Raw genomic sequence first — 13,390 nt, 5'->3', positions numbered from 1 at the left:
TTCAACCTTCAACCTCTCCCGGTCCACTTTTTCCATCCAGAGCTCCAGAGCCCACCTGCTCAAAACTTTGGGCCTTGGGGCAGGCTCCAGGGACAGAAGCTGTAGAATTATCAGCCAGCACAGCTGAGCTGTGGTTTTTCTCCAGAAGGGGAAGCCGAGGCTGTGGTCTAGGCCCCCTTGCTCTTCTTAAGAAACTGCTGCTTCTCCTCCTACAGCTTGGAGCTGCTCCGAGCTCCCCAGCCCACCCTATCCGTGGGAGGCTCCCAGAGTCCCAGCCGGGCTCTCCAGCTCAGAGTGGCAGACATGGGGTTCACTGAGGCCTATGCTCCCACTCTGGCAGAGGCCTCTGGGCAGAGAGGACGGTAGCCTGTGGGCCCTTTATGGAGGCCAGGAGGGAGTCCCCAAGAGGCTCTAGCAGCCACTTGTCCCTCAGTGCAACAGCCATAGCCCCTATGTAGTTTCAGGGTTCAAAGAAGCAAGCTGGTGGGATATGCTCAGGGACTCAAGCTCTGACCAGACCCTGCTAGGGGCTCTAGTCCATGGGTTCAGTCCTCGGTTGCCGTGAGGCAAGGACTCAATTTGTACAGCTTCGCAAAGCACCACCAAAGCTAGGACAAGCACCAGTGGCCTTTAGAAAGCTGTGCTCTTTCTCTTGTTCTTCCCAGCCCCAGGACGGCTTTCCTCAGCCAGACTCCTGTTCTCTGTTGACAGGAGAGGAAGGAGGGAGGGAACAAAATCCCACAGTGGTTGTAGTGGGTGGCCGGGCCCCTGTTCTGTTCACTTGTTCACTGTAGAGAGGATAGGATAAGAGGGGAGTTAGAACCCCGAGGAGGCGAAGTGTCCCCCCCTCCCCGCCCCAGGCAAGGGTGAGGGCCTAAGGCTGGGTTCCTATGGCCTGAAGCTGTGGAAGATGGAACTTTGGTGTTATCACAGCGTAATTCCACCATCCCACAAAGGATTCAGTGACTTAGATGGCTCCTAGGCCCAGGTGGGTATATGGAGTAGGGACACAACTGTCAACATGCTTTGAAGATGTCCCAGAGAGACCGTGTTCCTGCATCAGTGATACCAACAGTCCCTGCCCCTCCCAGGCAGGAGGACACTGTTGCCTGAAGGGTAAATTTGGAGGCTCCTGGTCTCATTTCATCCCCCTGGGCTCAGGATCTATAGTGTATTGAGAGGGGAGGGCGTGTAGAGAGAAAAGTTGCTCACCAAAATATTAACAGTGGTAATTTTTACTCTTCTGAATGGCCTGGCTTTTTATAAGCTCTTTATTGGGGGCGGGGGGGAGGGTATATCATTTCCATAATGAGAATAAAGCAGGGGGACAGCCACTTGGCCACCTTGAGGACCCCATTCTTGAACAGAAAGCAATGCTTCCCCACTTGGCCACCCTCCTCACTGAGGGGACAAGGGCCCTGGACTGTTCATCTGCCTAGTGGCCATGGGGAGCATAGCAGGAACTTCAGCTCAAGTAGAGGGTACTGCACAGGGGAATTGGGACCCAGCTGGCCTGCAAGGACCGCTACTCCACAAGTCCTGCCACTCCCTCCAATCTTTCGCTTAGGTCTGCACTTCGCCCCAGACCTGGGTTCTGGCCCAGAAGACCTGGCACACAGCAGGTGCCTAACAACATTTGTTGGATTGGTGGGTGGGTGGATGGGTGAACGAAGGGAACCACTGTGAAGGCATCTGCCTAGACTGCCATCCTCATGGGAGAATGGGGCCTGGCGCCTTCTGCCCCTCAGACTGTCACAACACTTGGCAGTGCCAGGCCTGTGGAGCGTGGTGGTAGGCCGGTTACTGAAGGCTTCGCCCTCTCAAGACTTCTGCAGGCTTTGCCAAGATAAGTGAGTGGCCTTCTACTTGCATCAGTATTTACTTAGATTTTCATGTGTGTGTGTTGATGTTTTTAGTTATCAATGTCTTATTCTCAGAAAGCTAGCCGATTTTCCCATTTATTGATTTGGAGATGCACCGTTTACCAGGAGTTAAGAGTTGTACAAACACCAGTGTCTGTTTCTAGCTCCCTGGTCTCTTGTGTATTTGGAGTCCACTCCCGTGTAGGAAGGCTTTGGGGAAGGACCAAGATGGATGCTGGGGTTGGAATTCAAACTTTAGTCATTCCTGCCTCTATAGAGCTTCATATCCCAGCCAAGAGGGCGGAGGCCCCAGACAGTGGTTTTCAACAGCTTCAGCTGACAGCGGGGCTTGTAAAACAACTTGGGAGTCAACAGGTCTGAGGCGAGGAGCCCAAGGGTCTGTATCTCTAACAAGCTCTCTGGTGATGCTGCTGCTGCCCACTACCTGGCCCCACATTTTGAGAACGACTGGCCTTGGCAGAGGAGAGGGCACCAGGTATCAGCCTTCTGGGTAAATGCGCACCTCATCTTCTGGGAATTTTAGCTTTGAGCCTCGGGTAAGGTCCCCTTCTTTCTCTTTCAGCTTCGGTTTCCCATGATGGCTAAGCTACCTCAATCTGCAGTCGGGTGAGTTGGAACCATCCAAAGGGTGTTTAAGAATGTGGGAGTGGAACAGCCTTGCTTAGTGGGAGTCGTTTGCAGAAAAGGGTCTTGTGTCACAAGGAAGCCAGGGCTCTAAAGCTGCTTCCAGCACCAAAATACATCTCGGCCACAGCGAAACAGAAGCAGAACCATCATTCCCAGCAGGCACTTAGCCGAGTGAACTGAAGGCAAAGAAACCTCCTTAAAAACAGTGGAAACAAGTGTAAGCTGACATTTCCCAGGCCTTGCCAGCCTGCAGTGTCAAATGGGGTCACATTACACCCCCAAAAAAAATTTGCCTGAGAGCAGAGTTCTGTCTCCCTGCCAGACCAGGCAAATGCCACTTCATAACGCGGTCTGTTGGGGACTCCTAGACAGGGGGCCTGAAGCGCCAATGTGTTACAGAGGCTTTCCAGAAAAATGCTGTTTCCATGTTTACTTAGAGCCTGCTCTCTACCTGGACCCAACAGAGCTAGCTGCTGAGTTGGGAATAAAGTCTGAGAACAGAATGGGGCCAGCCTCCCCCAGCTGTGAGTTTCACCAGTTCATAGGCAGGAAGACCATGGCTAGGAGTCAGAGTCCTTGAGGTCAGAGGCCAGTTGGGTCAATTTACTGTGTGACCTTCAGTAAGTTACTTAACTTTTTTGCCCCTCAGATCATAATAGCATCACCCTACAGAATTGATTGTTATGAGGATTTAACAAGATGATGCATGATCAGCATATAGCACGGTGTCTGGCACTAGCTGTATGTGAGCTGTTGTTCTAGCATAGACGCACTCTCTCTATATTTGTTGTTTGTTGCATCTATTTGTGACTGATGAATAAACTGGACTGGACATAGTTTCCACTAAGTGGGTTCAGCCATTCTCAAATTAATCCTTTTTATAAAATTTTTCAAAAAAAAGCCTCTTTCAGGCATGGCCACACCCAGCTCTCCAGCCATCATAAGCATCTAGATTCTGGGGTTCTGGAGACTGGCAGACAGCAGTACCCCATAACATAGCAGATCTCAATGCAGATTCTAGGAACCCCTGGAGGATCAAAGCATAGACATGCGAGTGTGTATAAAGCCCTAAATCATATGTACTGATGTTTGTCTGCAGATTTCTGGGACAGCGGCCATGACTTTCATCAGAGAGGCTAAGGATGGCCTCAACAGGCTCCCCGGGCAGTGCGACCGCTCCCAGACACACCAAGTCACTCTGAAATGAGATGCTGGGACAAAGATGGGAGTGGCTCAACTCTACATCTCCTACCAAGAGAGCCAGGCCTTCTCCAGAATGAGGAGGGGACTCAACACAACGAAATGGTGAGCGCAAATTAGGAAATGTAAAGCCTCAGGCAAAAGTATGATAATTAGTCATAATAACAAACTGCCTGCAATCTTGTCAGGGAGATGAGCCTCATGGAACAGTGAGCAGACCTGTCCCATCACAGACCAAGCAAATGGCAGGCGGAGTCCATGGCGCAGCTTCTGCAAAAATGGCCAAAGGAGCCACAGAATGGGTGAGTCCATAGCTTTGGCTTATCAATCACCTGAGCCCTTAGCTTTTCTTCGCCTCGCTTCCTAACCTGAGAAATGAGATTCTGTGGGACGGTAATGGCCACCGTGCTGTCTTCCTCTCAGAGTTGCTGTGAAGAGCAAGAAGCCCGTAAATGTGGGTGATATGTTTAGTGTCTGCCTCAGAGCAGCTGGGCCTGGGCAGCCTGAGTGTGAATCTGAAGCTGGCACTTCCTCCCTGGGTGCGCCTGTGTCTAATGGGATACTTTAAGTATTTCCCAGAGCGTGACAAGCTGTAGCCACCTTCATGATTTATACACTCCCAGGACACACTTGGGTGCCACTGTCAGCCCTTCTTTCGGGAGGGCTGGGCCAGAAAAGAAGGGACTCCGGGGACAGGTAGGGTGGGAGAAGAGGAGGACAGGGAATTCAGCAGGGAAAGAAATGTCCCAGAGAGAAATTAAACTGCAGCTCTATGAAAATGGCGAGGTTCCTTTTCTCATGTCCTCACAAAAAAAAATGTCCAATGAACTATTTCTTGTTAACTCACGGAATGGATCTATTTTGGGCTCAGTGGCTCTGTTACTGAGTGCTGGTGCTTCCTATGTGCCATAGTCCTCACCACAACCTGTGAAGAGGATCTTGTTATTTTCTTGAGGCAGCTGAGTTGTAGAAGACCTTGAAATAAGTAAGGAGTGGACTCAGAGGCTATAAGAGGCTGCCTGAGGTCTGTCACCAGGCTGATGGGGCAGGAAGAGAGCACAGCCAGAGGCTGACAATACCTGGACACCCCCAGCAGCTCGACCCAACTGCCTTAAGGGTCCTGGCCCAGTCGTCTTGCCAAAGGGTCAAGCTGAAATGCCCAGTCATGGCCCAAAGTGCTCTGGCAGACCCTTCCCTGGGGAAATGGGGACCCTCTCAGAAAGACCTGGCCCATCCCCTCTCCAGCGCTAAACCCAGATCCCCCAATTTTATATCTCTGCTTTTCTTACCAGGACGACTCCACTGGCCACCTAGTCTGAGGTCATTGCCAGGCCCTCGTGCTAAGAGCTGGGCTACCCAGCAGTGGGCGAATGGGGTGGGACAGCATGAGGGGAAGTGGAGTCACTCCTTCTGGGGCGGCTGGAACTGTTGGTTGCCTCCTGTTTGGTCACCCTCTCCAGTGAAGCTTGAAGTTCCTCAGGGACAGGGTCACAACCGTTTCTTCTCTGTAAGCCCTAGAGATGGGAGGGGGCTCCTCATGCCGTGGACAGAGGCTTTCCTGCCCTCGGAGGTAGGCTACCCTGATCCCCAGGCCCCAGCTCTGAGGCAGACATTTCTAAATCTTCCAGCCTGTCTGTTGCTAATTTTCTGTGTGATCTTGGGCAAGTCACTTCCCCTCTCTGAGCCTTACCAATAGAATGAATGGTCATTTGCCCACCCACTCAGAAATTCCAAAACTATGAAATGTTCAAAGCCATGTCCTTTTGCTTAATCAGAACTGCATTCCTTTAATTTGACAAAACTGTAAATGTCCCTGCTAGGTGACTCAGCAGTCCTCAACTCCAGGCCTGCTCACCTATATGACTTCAGTCACGGAGGGACAGGCCCCACCTAGACCCATAGAATCAGTCTCTGTGGGCCTCTGGGTGCCTGGAGGCACCTGGAGATCACCTAGGAGAGGAGCTTAGACTTTAGAAGGCAGAGTGAGAGGAGAACACAGATTCTCCCTACCCCAATACCTGACATGATGAATCACGATGACAAATTGCTTATAAAACGAATGTGCCAACAAACCAAAAGAGGATCTCTACAGCGGTGGCCTCCAGGGCCCTCTGTTCTCATGGTCATAGCTGCACTGGATGTGGGACTAGGACACACTCCGGGCTGGGCAGGAGGGCTGAGGTGCAGGGCGTTTCACAGAAAGCAGGAAAGAGAAGACCTATAGCTCTCAGCAAGGGTGGCCTCAATGGGGTGACTCTTATTCCCTCCTCCCCATAAATGCGAGGGGAAGGCAGCCTGGTTCCCATATTAGAATGAGTAGAATGTCCGCAGGAGTTGCTAAATTAACTGAGCAAGATGGAAAGAATGTGCAAGGCCACCCAGGAAGGGGAAGGAAATCACATGAGGGCACAAGTTGAAAGGGAGCAAAGGCAGCTTCCTTGAAACTAATGTCTTCAGGATAGAGAAAAGTTGAGGATATGAATCGGATATAAAAAAGAGCACAAGGAAGAGACAATTAAAAAATAACGACAGGAAATGCAAAGAGAGCTTGCTGAAGAAAAGACATTAAGGACAAAACAGGATCATTACACATCTAAAAACTGAGTTACGATGTAGTGCACACACCTGAAAAGCAAATTAATAGAGAGAAACTTGAAATAACCACAATGAATTCACACAGAAAAGACAAATACATTCAAACAATTAGAAGACAATCATCATGGAACCCAGACCTTCCAACATGTGAGGGATTGGAGTCCCTGAAGTAGATTATCCAACAGCTAAAGCAAAAGAATGTTTAGAGAAATTCTCCCTGAAACGAAGGAAGAACCAAGTGTATGTGTTATGTGTTAAGAGAGCACAAAAGAATCATCAGCATCAGAAACAGACTGAATCAGGCTGAGTTACTCATCTTGAAGATAAAGAAAACAACTTTCCAGGTACTGGGAGGAGACACCAAGTCACCAACAAGGGGAGAAAATCTGGTCTCAGATTTTTCCACAGCAGCAGTCAATATGAGAAGACAAGGGAGCTGAGTCTTCCAAGTTGTGTAGAAAAGGGGAAACCAAGACAATTATACCTAGAGATGTTCCAATTTATAAACAACATGGAAAGGGTCAGGGAAAATAGCACCCATGAGTCTTTTTGGAAAAAAAAAAAAAAGAAGAAGAATTACTCAGCAGTGAAATTAGCTAAACTTTAAAAAGGAGTCAAGTTTTTTAGAGGTATAGTCATGACTCATACGATATAAAGTGAATACATGTCAAAATTTTATTTAGCTAGTTAAATAATTAGAGAACAAGTAGTGTTCAAAAGAAAATTGGAACAACACACACATACATAGGCAGGTGAGGAATACTAACGTGAGCACATACGTGTAAAACTGATCAATAGCTGCAGAGTGACCATCAGTTGCATGCCACTGGACAAAATTCACTTGCATTTCTATGAATGGGAATAATTTGCTTTGCTGTAAGTTTATCTACAACTTAGATTTGCTCAAAGACTGAAAACCACCATGGAAAGCATGGGTCCCTAAATACAGGACACCCCATAGTCTTTTTTGGGGGGAGCGGGGTCCATTTTAAAGTCTTTCTAATTTTTTCTGATGTGAATAAGAGATGATTTCACATACAAAATTCAGGGACAAAATGTGCTTTAAAAATGCAATGGAAAAAAATGCAATGGAATCTATTTAAATACAGGACTAAGATAAACTACTAGGAGAATTATGGTTGCAGAACAGAATGGAAATGTTATAAACCTTGATGAAGTGAACATAATAGAATTAAAATCAGGAGCTGGGGGCAGGGAAGGGAAGAAAGATATGTAAGGAAGTGGTCACCTTTTTCATCTCAAGATATGATCAAGCTTTCCCCAAGTGAACCAATTCTTCTTCTTCCCCAAGACTCCAATCTCAATGAGTTTCATAATCTTTTTTCTTACATTAGAGAAATTCATTATGAACTAATCTCTCTTGTGAAAAGTAAAAATTTATCTAAAATTCAGCAATTTTTCAGAATTTTTTCCTATTATACTCAAGAAAAGTTTAATACTTTCAGTTTAAAATATAGTAGATGTGGTACAGTCCCATCTTTTAAAACTATTTGGACCTACTTACCTTTCTCTCTACCTATACCTCTCTCCATAGCTCTCTGTGTGTAGATGACATTCACCAGATGCTAATTAATGCTGGATGGTGGGCTGTATTATGCATCCACTCTGCCAGGAAGGTCTACGTGTGGGGGAGAGAGTAGAGAACAGGACAAATAAAAACCCTGCCCTCAGGAAGCGGCATTCTAATGGAGGGGGAGGATTTTTTCTTTCTTCTTTGTACTTTTCTGTATTGCTCGTTTTGTTGTTTGAGAATGAGCATGTATCATTTTTATAAAAACAGTGGTTGTTATCTTCACACAGACACACCCCTCAGATGATTCTTCTGAACTTCTGAACAGTCAGAGTTGAGAACCACTGCATTTTAAGTGGTGTGAGTGTTGATATTTTAGTGTAAATAAAGTTTTCTGGAAGACAGTGTGAGTATCCAAAGGTTCTGCAGGTCCCATCTAGGTACCTGAATCTTGGGAAGAGCCAAAGAGGGAATTCAGTCCCTCTCAGCTGAAAGATCCATTGAGCTTGTCTCCTGGGCCTCTCTTGCCAGGGGTTCCTGTTCTGTGAGATAGATGCCCAATCTAGCTGGCACTGGACCCAGGCACCTGGGGGCCCAGCCCATCTTTGATAAGTATCTGGGATATGCCTGGCCAAGGCTCTGCTCCCTGCAGCCTTAGGGATTCCCGAGTCCTATCTTAGTCCATTACCCTCATCTCTTACTCCTCCCTTTTGAGCAGAGCCCTGACTCCTCCCCCTCTCCATTTGTACCCTCGCCATAGCCACACTGCCTAAACTCGCCTTTCCCTCACCACGGGGTCTTTGCACATGCCTTTTACTCCATCAGAATGTCTCTTTCCTACCTTCCTTCTCCGACCCCAGGTTCCCGGGCTTCTCCTCTGGAAGCCATCCCTAACATACTTCCCAACCCTGTGGGTCAGGCCCCTGCCACCGAGCCCCCCGTGGGCCACCTTCTGGGAGGCAGGAAGTCACATGCGTGAGACTGGGCCTTGGCCTCTTACCAGCAGGTCAGCCTCAGCCCCGGTCCCTTATCTTCACTGACTGTTTCTTCCTCTGTAAAATACGAACATGGTAAAGTCTTCCTCATGGGTCCTTAAAAGGAATAAAGAAGATAATTGTATTTTTATTTTAAGGTTTATTAAAAGAATTACAATGAGATATGAGCTTAAAGGACGGGCGGGGGTGCTAAGGGAAATCATCAAGTCAGTGAAGAAAAGTGATAAAAAGTTTAATTGGAAAAAAAAAAGTCTAACTTTCCTGGGAGGATGGAGGCTCACTCTGGAATCAGGCAGTGTCAGACGCCATTGAGGATTCTGCGTGGGCTGGGGCCCTGGCCTCCAGGCCCAGCGGGAACTCTCTTCTCAGCCTCTGTCTCTGTTTTCAGACAGAAAGAGTTCGTCCACCTGGTGCTGGCAGGGCCTAACACTAAACACCAAGAATTGCAGTAGAGAAAGACTGGCTGTTCTTTTTTATGACTGGCAACACCCAGGAGAACAAGAAGCTAATGCTCAGAAGCCCGAACTCCCCAGTGGCATGTAGGCTACAGATTCTGTAGGACAAAAATCACAGGACACCATGGGATAGGGAAATCGGGGTCATGCTGGGAGCTGATTGGTCAGAGGTGAAGTAAGGGTAATGAATCGTTTCTTCAGGTCTTGAGGACAGTTCTGAGGTCTTTTCCAGCATCTCTCTGTCATTCTACCTTAGGTCTCAGGAACTGAAACAAAACTTAGGTCCATTTGTTATCTTTAGCCTGCCAGAGGTCCAGACCTTGTGACAATTAGCCAGGTCTGGGCGACTGTCTTCTGCAAACAGGAGAAAGGCTGGGTCTCTGGGGGCAGGGGGAAAGAGAGGGAGAAAGAGGATTTCTAGAGCTAGAATTTAAAGCTAAACTTAATTAAAGTCATAAGGACCCTTGGTTTCATCTCCTTTAGCTCAGCCCCCGACTCCCTGCAGAGTCTCAGGAAACATTGTCCCACACAGTGTCCACCAGAAGTTCCCCCCAAATCATACTCTATTTCTGTAACAAGCTCACTGAGCAAACACTGCTTAGGGCAAGTCCCCGGCACCAGTGGGTGACCTGAGGTCACCCCCACCTCCAGTAGTGCCGGGTGAACCTCAGGGCAGGCGGGGGTGGGGCCAGGGTTGTCACTGCTCTGTCTCCTGATGTACCTCCTCCTCCCTCAGGAAATGGTGGCATGAACTCTTCCCCTCAGAGGTGCGTCGTCTGCTGTGGGGGCGGCCTGGGGAGCTGCTGCTCAGTGCCCCCCAGCACGCACGTGGAGCAGGTGACTGAGCCACCACTCCTCCCGGGATACCTCCCCAGCCTGGCTCTGCCTCTGGTCTGCACCCTGTGCCCTTCTCACTGGGCAAAACTTAAGTCACAGTCACTTTTATTAGACACTGTGTACCAGATTCTCATCTCACCTATGAGGGAGGTCAATTGTCCTCATTTTACAGATGAGGAAACAGACCAAGAGCCGTGAACCGGTTGCTCAAGGCCACACAGCTGGGATTGGCAGGCCCACCTGCTCCTCCTCTGCCCCAGCCCCAGCGCCAGGCCAAGAATGAAGCAATGCAAAGCAGGAGGCACTGAGTGAGGATGCTGGCAGGGGTCTGAGGGACAAGAACCAAGGCGTTTGTAGCAGCCTCTGGGGGCTTGGGATAGGCAAAGTGTCCACATGGAGGCGCAGGAGTTGCCCCCTTTCACATGAACACTCAAAGCCCAGAACCACCCCTCTCCCCCACCCTGTACCCACTGTCAGACATGCAAATTAGTTCTAGTTTTTTGCTAAGACAAGCAGCCTGATGACTCTACCCTTGTCCTACATCCCTTTGCTTGTGAGTGTGTGTAGGATAAATTCTCCTGGGGCTGGGCTCCAACAGGCCCTACAAACAGGACAGGGTGCTGGGCCTCACGCCAGGAGGGCCTCTCACCTGAGACTGACCCAGACTCTCATCAGAGCTACTGGTCCCCAAGAGGTGATTCCCAGAAAGACCTCCCGGGAACCACCCAGAGGCTTTCTGCTTTCCAGAATTGTGGTTGGTTGGGTTTTTTTGGCCAGAGGGCGGTGCTGGGCTCCAGCCCTGAGTACAGAAGGTGTGCACCAGATCTGCAGATTGTTATGCAAATCAAAAGAGGAAGCAGAGCTTGGGGAGCAGAGGGTTCCTGTTGGGCTTCCTGCCAGGGAAGAGGCTGACCAACAAGGCTGACCCCACTTCCTGCGTGAGGGGTCATGAAGGAAGGGCTCACTGACCACCCAGTCTCAGGGAAATGGGTCCAGCTTTTGCCCTAGCCCCTCTGCACCCTCCCTGTCATCCTGGAAAGGCCCTCCAGAGTCTGCGTGAGCTTAGAATCCAGTCTGAACAGGTACTGAGACGGGATGGCTGTTTACTTCTCCATCAGCTCTGGCCTCTCAGCTGCCTACACAGCTGGTGCCCTCCAGTGATGCGGAGCTCCTCTGTGCCCAGAGCACCTTGGGCACCCATCCATCCCTGGCCCCTCCACATGGTAGTGTCTCCTTAACCATGAGCTCCATGACAGCAGAGCGAATCCAGGTCACTATTGCCTCCCTGGCACCCAGCACAGAGCCTGGCACATCATAGATGTCCAATGCTGTGCACTGAATGCCCAGCAGCGCCACACTGATGGTGAGCTGGGGACTCAGCAGTGCCTGCCTGGCCGAGGGGCCCCCCAAGCAGGGCCGGGCCCGGGGGATGACAAGAAAGGGGGCTCTACCATTAGTACTCCAGCTGGAGCTGCCGGGGAGGAGAAAGAGGAATGAAGGGATTCCACCCCTCCCCCCCAGAGCTTGAGGCTACCCCTGGACAAGGCCGAAGGTACCCCAGCCAATTTCCCTCAAATACTGCATATGTCACACAGCATTCCTAGATGGAGAGTCTAGGGTTTTTGCCTCCTTTTCAGGAATTTTTAGCTAATTCACTTAAGGGCCCTCGTACCTGGGACTGACGGCTCTAACAAGCATTTGTGGAATCTCTCTGCTTTCAGACACAAAGCTTCCTGTGTCCCGGTCACCTCCGCTCTTGGTGAGTTTTGCCTGCGTTTGTGCACAAAGTGAGCTCAGTAAACATGGCGAGGAATTGCCACTTCACTGGCAGCGTCAGAGATTCGATGGATTCCACCGCAGAAGTGCATTTAGCTCGCCTGCAAACAGCAACCAAGGTAACACCGAGTTACGTGACCGCTGGTTGTACAAGCACGTCAATGCCTGGCCGTTGACCAGTATGCTTTCATTTTACTTAAGCTGTCCCCACCCTTCAGAGTGGGGGCTGAAAAACAGCCTGTTCCCATGGCTCCGGGTTGTCTGTTCTGATAAGCATCCGCGTCAGGCCACCCGTTGCTCAATGGCAGCGCTGAGAGCTGGCCTCCCGGCCTTTGCACACGGAGAGCCTCTCACTGTCATCCTTTAAAAAGTGGTGAATCTTGACTGTCGTACATATATAAAAACGAATGCGTTAAAGAGTTTATGATATTCCTAAATCAGTGAGGGAACCAGGCAAGCACTTTTACCAGTTCCAAAGACAATGGGAAGAACAGACACATTTATTGACCAAGAATACTAAAATGAATGTGAAAATGGAATGAATGCAAAAGTGGGGAGAGGGACGTCAATTGGCATTCCACAGGACAGTTCAGAGTCTGCCGTCAATAGACAAGAAGATTTTGAATCACTATCGGTTACCCACAATCTGCAGAGTTTGTAAAATGACCTTCATAGAACGTGATCAGATAACATAAGGGGTGTCCCTCAGAGTTGAGGAAATGCACAGCTTTTCCGCAGATGGACAGATATTTTCCTAGAATCCTGAACGCCAGAGTCCTTCCTCTGGCTACCTTAACCCACGTCTCTTCCAGGAATCCCGCCTGGATCCATACTAGGGTAGTGCCACCCACTGGGTTCCCCGAGTCCCTTCATCTTCAGATCATTTAAAACAGTTGTGTCTTTTCTACTTCTCATTTTGCCTATTTGAGCTCAAGAGATATTTGTTGAATGAATGAATGAGAAAACAAATGAACAAGACAGGGTGGTCCACGGGGTACCCCAGAGACAGTCAAAGATGTGTAGTGCCTCGTGAATATGTGTAGGTTTCAAGCTTGAAATTAATAAGGGCTCCTCAGAAAGACGGCTCCAGCCAGCTTGGAAATGCTAGTTAAACACAAACAGCTTGTTTGCTTTTTTCCTTTTAACCACAGCAATTATGAGAGCCTTTAATACATCAAAGTGTCCTATGAATCTCTCAGAAGAAGAATGCAGTGTTTCAGTGTTTTCCATGCTTATCTGATGGTGACGCATATTTTTTTAAATAGAGCAAAGATGAAGGTTCTAGAGAATTCACATTGAGAAATATTAACATAATCCAACCGGCCGGATTTACTTAATAATACATATATTATTATTGCCTGGGTCAGAATTCTGGCTCCAGCATCAAGCTCCCTGTGGCCTTGGACAAGTTCCTTAATGTCTCCGCAACTCGATTACTTCGTCTATAAAATGGAACTGGAAAGAGAACTCTCCTCAAAGTTACTGTGAGGA

Source organism: Pteropus alecto, unplaced genomic scaffold, assembly GCF_000325575.1.
Source record: "Pteropus alecto unplaced genomic scaffold, ASM32557v1 scaffold60, whole genome shotgun sequence".
Classification (NCBI taxonomy): Eukaryota; Metazoa; Chordata; class Mammalia; order Chiroptera; family Pteropodidae; genus Pteropus; species Pteropus alecto.
Note: the sequence above shows the minus strand (reverse complement) of the source record.